This window comes from Pinus tabuliformis, chromosome 7 (assembly GCF_031772625.1).
Source record: "Pinus tabuliformis cultivar Carrire ecotype Pingquan chromosome 7, CPIR1, whole genome shotgun sequence".
In the NCBI taxonomy this organism is placed as follows: domain Eukaryota; kingdom Viridiplantae; phylum Streptophyta; class Pinopsida; order Pinales; family Pinaceae; genus Pinus; species Pinus tabuliformis.
In genome coordinates, this window is record NC_142293.1 from 1,913,639,207 (window position 1) to 1,913,647,671 (window position 8,465).

Sequence of the window (8,465 nt, forward strand, 5' to 3'; positions counted from 1 at the left end):
GAATTCCTTAGAACTGACTAGAATATCTTGTCACTCCCTCCTTAGAGCACCTAGAACTCATTGACAACTGGAACTCATTGACACTTCATTTTCATCAATTTGAAACTAGTTCTCCCTAGTGTTTCCCTGGTACATGGCCCTAACATTTATTAGCATGTGTTGACACAAAACCCTGTCACTTGGCACATCTTGGTAGGTATTAGAACTTGGCATATCTCATCCTTCCTAACATGCCTTAGAACTATCTAGCATGTGTTAGTACTTCTTGTAATTCCCTAGCACATGTTGTCACTCTATAGTTGTAATGCCCTCACAAATAGCCTTACATTTTTTGTGGATTGGGAACCCAACCAAGGTATAGGAAAAACATTGTTGTGCCCAACCCACACTCTCCCTTGTTTGAAACTGCTTTGTCTAGCCCCTTATTAGAACCATAGGCTTTCCTCCTACAAGTCCTATTATGAGCATCACCTAGCACACTTCGTCCTTCAGACACCTAGAATTCGTTGACACTCCTCGGAACACACTCTTATTCGTTCATTTCACTTCTTTTTGACATAGTTCTCCTTTGTGATGCCCTGACACTTCCTGACACTTTTCAACATGCATTGACATTTTCTAGCATGTGTTAAAATTCCTTTTCATTCCTTCTCATGCCTTGACACTCATTATCTATTGTGCCCTCACAACTACACTTACTTTTCTTAGGACTTGGGAACCCAATGAAGTCCTCCCTCGACTACAACAACTTGACCAAGTGACAGTAACTACAACTGGACTATGCCTTTTTCACCTAAGAAATTCCTACAACTCATCTTAGGCTACTCATGTCCATTCTCAACTCATCCAACTTAAAAATTTACCAATTGAAGGCTCACATCCAACCGTAGCCATAAAACAACTAAGCAAACATAGTGTACATCTTGACATGCCATAGCACCTGCCACATCTCACGATTCCCTGGCACTATTTGGCACGCGTTATCATCCCATGAATTCCTTGGCATGATTTGGCACTCCTTATCACACCCTAGTACTCCATTACATGTCATATCACTCTACCATGCGTTGACATTTCCCATCATATAACCTTGTCACTCTAGCATGCCACCTTGACACTCTAGCGTGACTTAGTGCTTCCTAGCATACCATGTCACTCCCTCCTTAGCACACCTAGAACTCACTTGAAATCGATGTCACAAACTCTTATTAATTAATTTCCATGCATTTTGACCTGGCGATCCCTTGTGTAATTTCCCTAACACTCCTTAAAACACATTGGCACACCTTGTCACTTGGAACACCTTGGTATGCTTCTCTAACACTCTAGCATGCCTTGGTACTATCTATAATGACTTGTCTGTCCCTCCTTAGCACACTTGGAATTCATTGACACTTTGTTTCCATCAATTTGAAACCAATGCTCCCTTGTATTTCCTTGACACTTAACCCTAACACTCCCTAGCATGCGTTCACGCCACACCTTGACACCTGACACATCTTGCATGCCTTAGCACTTGGCATGTTTTGGAATGCCTTAGAACTTGACATGTCTTAGCATGCCTAAAATTCCTTGGAATTGTCTAGTATGTGTTAGTATTTCCTAGCATTCCCTAACACACCTTGGCACTCCCTAAATGTCATGCCACCATAACTAGCCTTACCTTTTTAATGACTTCAGAACCCAACCAAGTCATTTTCAAAATAGTGTTGTGCCCAACCCAAAGTCTCCAGTTTTGTAAAAATACTTTATCCATCCCCTTATCATAACCATAGACTTTCCTCCTACAGTCCTATTCTGACCTTCTCCTAACACACTTTGTCCTTGACACACATGGAATTCATTGACACTCCTTGGCGCACACTCTTATTCATTCATTTCCATGCATTTTTACCTAGTTCTCCCTTGTGATGCCCTGAAACTTCCTAACACTCCTCAACATGCATTAACAATGTCCGACATGTGTTAGAACACTTTTTCATTCCTTGGCACACCCTAGCACTCCTTAACTATCATGCCCTCACAAGTACCCTTACTTCTTTAGGAACTTGTGAAGTTAACCAAGTTTTTCCTTAACTACAACATCTTGACCAAGTTACGATTACTATAATTAGACTATGCCTTGTTCAACTAAGAACTGACTATAACTCATCCTAGGATACTCATGTCCAATTTCAACTTATCCCACTTAACAATTTACAAGTTATCATCCTAGGATACTCATGTCCAATTTCAACTTATCCCACTTAACAATTTACAAGTTACCAAGTCAAGGCTCATGTCCAACCATGGCCATAATACAACTAAGCAACATAGTTTACATCTTGACATGCAATAGCACCTTACCCATCTAATAATCCTTTGGCACTATGTGGCACATGTTAACATCCCCTGCATTCCTTGGCATGATTTGGCACTCCCTAGCACACCCTACTTCTCCTTGGCACGCCCTAGCACTCTAGAATTCCTTGGCATAGCCTAGCATATACCCTTGTCACTCCATCCTTAGCACACCTAAAACTCATTAGCACTCCTTATGACACACTGTTATTTATTAATTTCCATGCATTTGGAACTAGTTCTCCTTTGTGTTGCCATGGAACTCCTTAATACTCCCTGGTACACATTGACACACCCTGGCACCTGGCACATCTTGGCATGTCGCCCTCACACTCTAAAATTCCTTGGCACTACCTAACATACCTTGTCACTACCTCCTTAACACATCTAGAACTCACTGACACTCCCTATCTCACACACTTTTTCATTCATTTCCATGCATTTTGACCTAGTGCTCCATTGTATTTCCCTAGCACTCCCTAACACTCCTTGGCACGCATTAGCATGCCTTGGCACTTGACACATCTTGGCATGCTTCCTTGGAAACATAGCATGCCTTGGCACTACCTAGAATACCTTATTGCTCCCTCCTTAGCACACCTAGAACTCGTTGACACTCCCTATCACACACTCATATTCATTCATTTCCATGCATTTGAAACTAGTGCCCCTTTATGTTTCCCTAGCGCTTGGCCCCAACACTCCCAAACATGTGTTGGCACCACTCCCTAGCACCTGGCTCATCTTGGCATGCCTTAGCACTTGGCATGTCTTGGCATTCCTAACAATCCTTGGAACTTTCTAGCATGTGTTAGTACTTCTTGGCATTCCCTAGCACACCTTGGCACTTTGTAGCTATCATGTCCTCATAGATAGACTTACTTTTTTTATGCTTGGGAACCCAACCAAGTCATTGGAAAAATAACGTTGTGCCCAACCCAAAGCCTCCCTTTGTTTGAAACTGCTTTATCTAGCCCTTTATCATAAACATAGGCTTTCCTCTTGCAAGTATTATTATGAACTTCTCCTAACACACTTCGTTCTTGGGACACCTAGAACTCGTTGACACTCCTTGGCACACACGCTTATTCGTTCATTTCCATGTATTTTGATCTAGTTCTCCCTTGTCATTCCTTGGAATTCTCTAACATTCCTCATTATGCATTGACCTTGTTTGGCATGTGTTAGCATGCCTTTTCATTCAGTAGCATGTCCTAGAAATCCTTAGCTATCATGCCCTCACAACTACCCTTAATTTTTTTGGGACTTGGGAACCCAACCAAGTCCTTCCTCGACTATAATAGCTTGACCAATTTACGGTTACTACAACTAGACTATGCCTTGTTAACCTAAGAACTACCTATAACTCATCTTAGGTTACTAATGTCCAATCTCAACTCATCCCACTTAAAAAGTTACCAAGTCAAGGCTCACATCCAACTATGGCCATAAAACAACTAAGCAAGTTTAAAAGTTGACATGTCATAGCACCTAGTATGTCTAACAATCCCTTGGCACTATGTGGCATGTGTTAGCATCTGTTTCATTCCTTGGAATGCTTTCGCACACCCTACCATCCCTCGCACGCCATGGCACTACACCATGTCTTGGCACTGCCTATCATATAACCTTGTCACTCCCTCCTTATCACACCTAGAACTCGCTAGCACTCCCTATCACACACTCTTATTATTTCATTTCCATGCATTTTGAACTAGTTCTCCCTTTTGTTTTTATGGCACTCCCTAACACTCCCTAGCATGAATTGACACACCCTATCACCTGAAACATCTTTGCATGTTCCCCTGGCACTCTAGCATTTTTTTGGTACTACCTAGCATACCTTGTCACTCCCTCCTTACAACACCTGGAACTCGATGAAACTTACCATCACAAATTTTTTTTTTTTTTCCATTCATTTTTACCTAGTGTTCACTTGTGTTTCTCTGGCACTCCCTAATACTCCTTGGAACATATTGGCACACCCTGACACATATTGGCATGCCTTAGTAGTTGGCATGTCTTGGCATGCCTAACATGCCTTTGAACTGTCTAGCATGTGTTATAACTTCCTGGGATTCCCTAGCACACCTTCACACTCCCTAGTTATCATTCCTTTATAGATAGCCTTATGTTTTTTATGACTTGAAAACCCAATTCACTTTATTAATTATCACGTTCATTCATAAAGGGGGTTTTAAAATTGGGTGTGAGGATTTTGGGTAGAGGGTTATAGGTTTTGGAGGTATTAAAATGACTATTTGTTCAAACTAGGGGATATTTATTGAAATAGGCATGGAGTAGTATTGACTATTTAGTAATAAAAATAAAAGGTAATCTAAATTGCAAACACACTAATGGTTTTTTATCTAACCACTTGAAATGATGTTACGAGTTCAAAAAACCACCTGAGGGAGAACATTGTATGCTAGCATTATTTTTTTACAGCATTTCAAATGAGATGTGAATGGAGAGGACTTTGTGAAGGTCTTATGTGAAGGTCAAGGGTTTCTAGGCTTTTATATATTATAAGAATGATGGCATGAGGAGGTACTGTCCAACAAAATGTGGTTAGAGGAGGTGGATTTGGTTGTAGGTTTGGTTGTGGTCAAGGTTGTGAGGTTCATTGTGGTGGCTTGCGAGGATAATGAAAATTTTTCGTCACTGATGAAGAGAATACTAGACTCCTCTTCTTTCATGAGAGATATACACAACAAGGGGGCACTAGCAAATTCTTATGCCTTTCGACGCCATTGTTGATGATAATTTCTCCTCACTAGGTTGTTGTGTTGGTCAACTGGTGTTGGGGCACAATATGATGAAGATAATGAGGCATGGGGTACATTGGTTGGAAAGATGTCATGATTCCGTGGGTTGTGAGGTCCTTTTTGTTTGCTTATATGCTAATCTGGGTTGTGGACTTGCATTAGGGTGGCCATGGTTGGGGCTTCACGATCGTTTTGGTTTCTATAATATCGATTGAAGGTTATTCTATGGCAGATCTATTGGTGGCCTTGTGCCATTTTCTTCATGGTTATATGTTGGGGTTTTGACCTATTTTGTAATGGTTTGATGCCTATCTTTGGGAATTTGAGAGATGCACCCTTTTCTAAGGGTACTTTTATATACACCTACACACCTGGTTTTCTAGGTTGATAAGTAGTTTCCCGTTGTTTGGGAATTAGATAGATGCACCCTTTTCTAAGCATTCCTTTATGCAAACTTGCATGTTAGTTTTTCTTGATTGATGAGTGGCTACCTTTTGTTTGGGATATATCTAATGTTTCCCTACAGGGTTTCTTTTAGGGGCCAGCGTGCCCCGTAACTTGTTATCAATCATATGAACGTTGGGGGTTATTCTAGCACATATGCTATATGCATGATTATGTAAACATATTTTATTTTAATATACCAAAATAAGAATTATTTTCTTAGAATGTTGTATTGAGAAGGGGCATTTAATGAAAGGATTTTAGGAGGTGTTTATTAATGTCTATTGAAATTAGGTTTATTCTTTAGTATCCCAAAAACACATATGTTATAGGTTGATTAAGTGGAAACACAATGCCATGATCCCATCTTCATCTATTACATCATGTGTGTTAGACATCCTCATCCAGGTGTGTCATATGATGTGTGTATCCATGAAGTGTGTTTCAATCTATCACACAATGTGTGTTCTTGTGTCTTTGTCTTGATTAGACACATTATATGTGCACCCCAAATTACCTATCCATCTATAAGTGAACCTCTTAGCATGCCACATGAGCAAGGTAAACCAATTTCTATGCACTAACTATCGAAGTCAAAATTTATGTTATGCATTTTACATTTATGCACTTATTTACTGAAAATATTATGCAAATGTGTGCAAGAGTATTTCCTGATATGATAATATTGTGCATGAGTGTTTCCTGAGAATATTGTACAACCATATTCAATCATCAAAACACTTTTGCAATGAATAGAACTCCTCCAGTACCTTTATAATCATGAGGAAATATCCTCACCCGCATTAATTTTGTTGATAAATAAGAGACATACTGATTTTATTATGTGGCCCCATTATTGGAATTATGTCCAATACCATAAATGAGGATTGCTAAAATAAATATCACCTGTTTAATGTATAATTATGATTCAACGCAGTAAATAAGTTGTGGGTATCGAATATCAGAAACTCCTATTTCCACCACTATAACAAAGTTAATGCACCCTGACATGCAAGGGGAATAGTGGGTGCCTTGCTGCTAACATGCCAAAGTCAACTTTGAGAGAAATATAAATGCAAGGCAGCCAGTATTCCCCTTGCATGTCAGGGTGCATTAACTTTGTTATAGAGGTGGAAATAGGAATTTCCATCGAATATCTATGAAGATGAGTGCCAACTCGTGCAGAAAGTTTGTTTCCATGTGAAAAGAGGATCGATTTCCACGTGAAAAGAGGATCGACTCTTACGTGGGAAGGTTAATAATTCGACTGCTATGCAGATTTGGTGGCATATGTCCACGTTATTACATGGTCCATGCAATAGTTGACGATGGAGTTTTTGTTGGATTACATCCCATAGTTCTGTCAGGTGATTCTTATTTCTAATCCCATAGAAAAGTTATTGTCCCTGACATGTCCCTTCTTAGAAAAGTTATTGTCCCTGACATGTCCCTTTGATAGTTCCATATAGCATGTTGTTTTTTTCCCTCTAATCATCACCACGCGTATGTTATATCTGACTGTCAAAAACACATATCTATGAATTTATTATACGAACAAATTTTGCGAGATTTTTTCATCTTTTAGTTCTAATACAGAAAGTGTTGTTGGTTCACATACCACAATTCTGTCATATCCCACAATTATATCATACCTACCATACTATTTAAATTAAAATACTTCCAAAAAAAAAAAATCATATATAGCTCAACAAACCTTAAGCCATCCCATGTTTGGTTTTAATTTAATATTCGTGAAAATGTGACTGAGTCTTCACCCAGCCGCACATGAAAGCAGGTGGCAATATGTAATATATTGTACGACTTTGAGTCGTCTCATAAACAAAGTTGAACGTGGGAAACTGCCCATGTGCATCATGGAGGTACTATTACATTTCATCCTTCCCTTTCATACAACGCGTCTTAGCATTGTTAGTTGTGTGAAATCAGATTACCATGGTGAGGGAATACTCAGATGAGCATGATTGCAGGGAAGAAAAACGAAAAGATCAGTTGTCATGTGGCCATGTTTTGGTAGGCTGGAATGAGTCATTCTGGAATTGTCAAGTTTATTGTTGTCAATCTGGAACGGTCAAAAATATTATTTTTATTAAAATATAACATTTTGAAAAATTAGAATATTTTTAACTAATTTTTAATTATTTTATTTAATGTATATTTATTTCAAATTATATTAAAAATGACATAAAAGTAATAAATTAAATATAATTTGATTTCAAAACAGTTATAATATATATACCATGTTCTAAAAATAGAATAAATAAATAGATAAAAATATTATTTTTTGGTTGGTCTAACTTATCGGGATTTGAACTCTAAATCTCATGTTTTCACATAATATTTCATAACATTAATTATTTTTTAAATATGTGGAAAAAATTAAAAAATCTGCAAATAAAATTTTGATATAAATTTGGAAGAAATTAGATATGATAAAAAAATTAAATTATATATATATATATCTTTCAAAACTATACATAAAGAAATCCAAAAAAATTAAAGTACAAATTCATCAATATATGCATTTTAAAACTTCATTTTTTCTTTCTAAACTCAGAAATTTAATTCTTGCATGTATTATACTCACATATCAATTTTATTTTCAATATTGAACAAATATATAAAAAAAATAAAAAAAAATTAATTAATTATTTCTTAGATAATGTTTGAGTATTTAATTTTTTTCTTATTGTGAAAAAACTTTCTACTATTATATATATATAGATATACAAAATTGAGTTTAGTATTTTTTTATATTAATTTATTATTAGGTATTAAGATTTTGGTAAAGATTTTCATATAGTAAATAGAAAATCATGAGTAATTGATACCATTTCAAATTAGGGAATAACGACTTTGTGATTTGTCTTCCTCACTTTATATATATATATATAT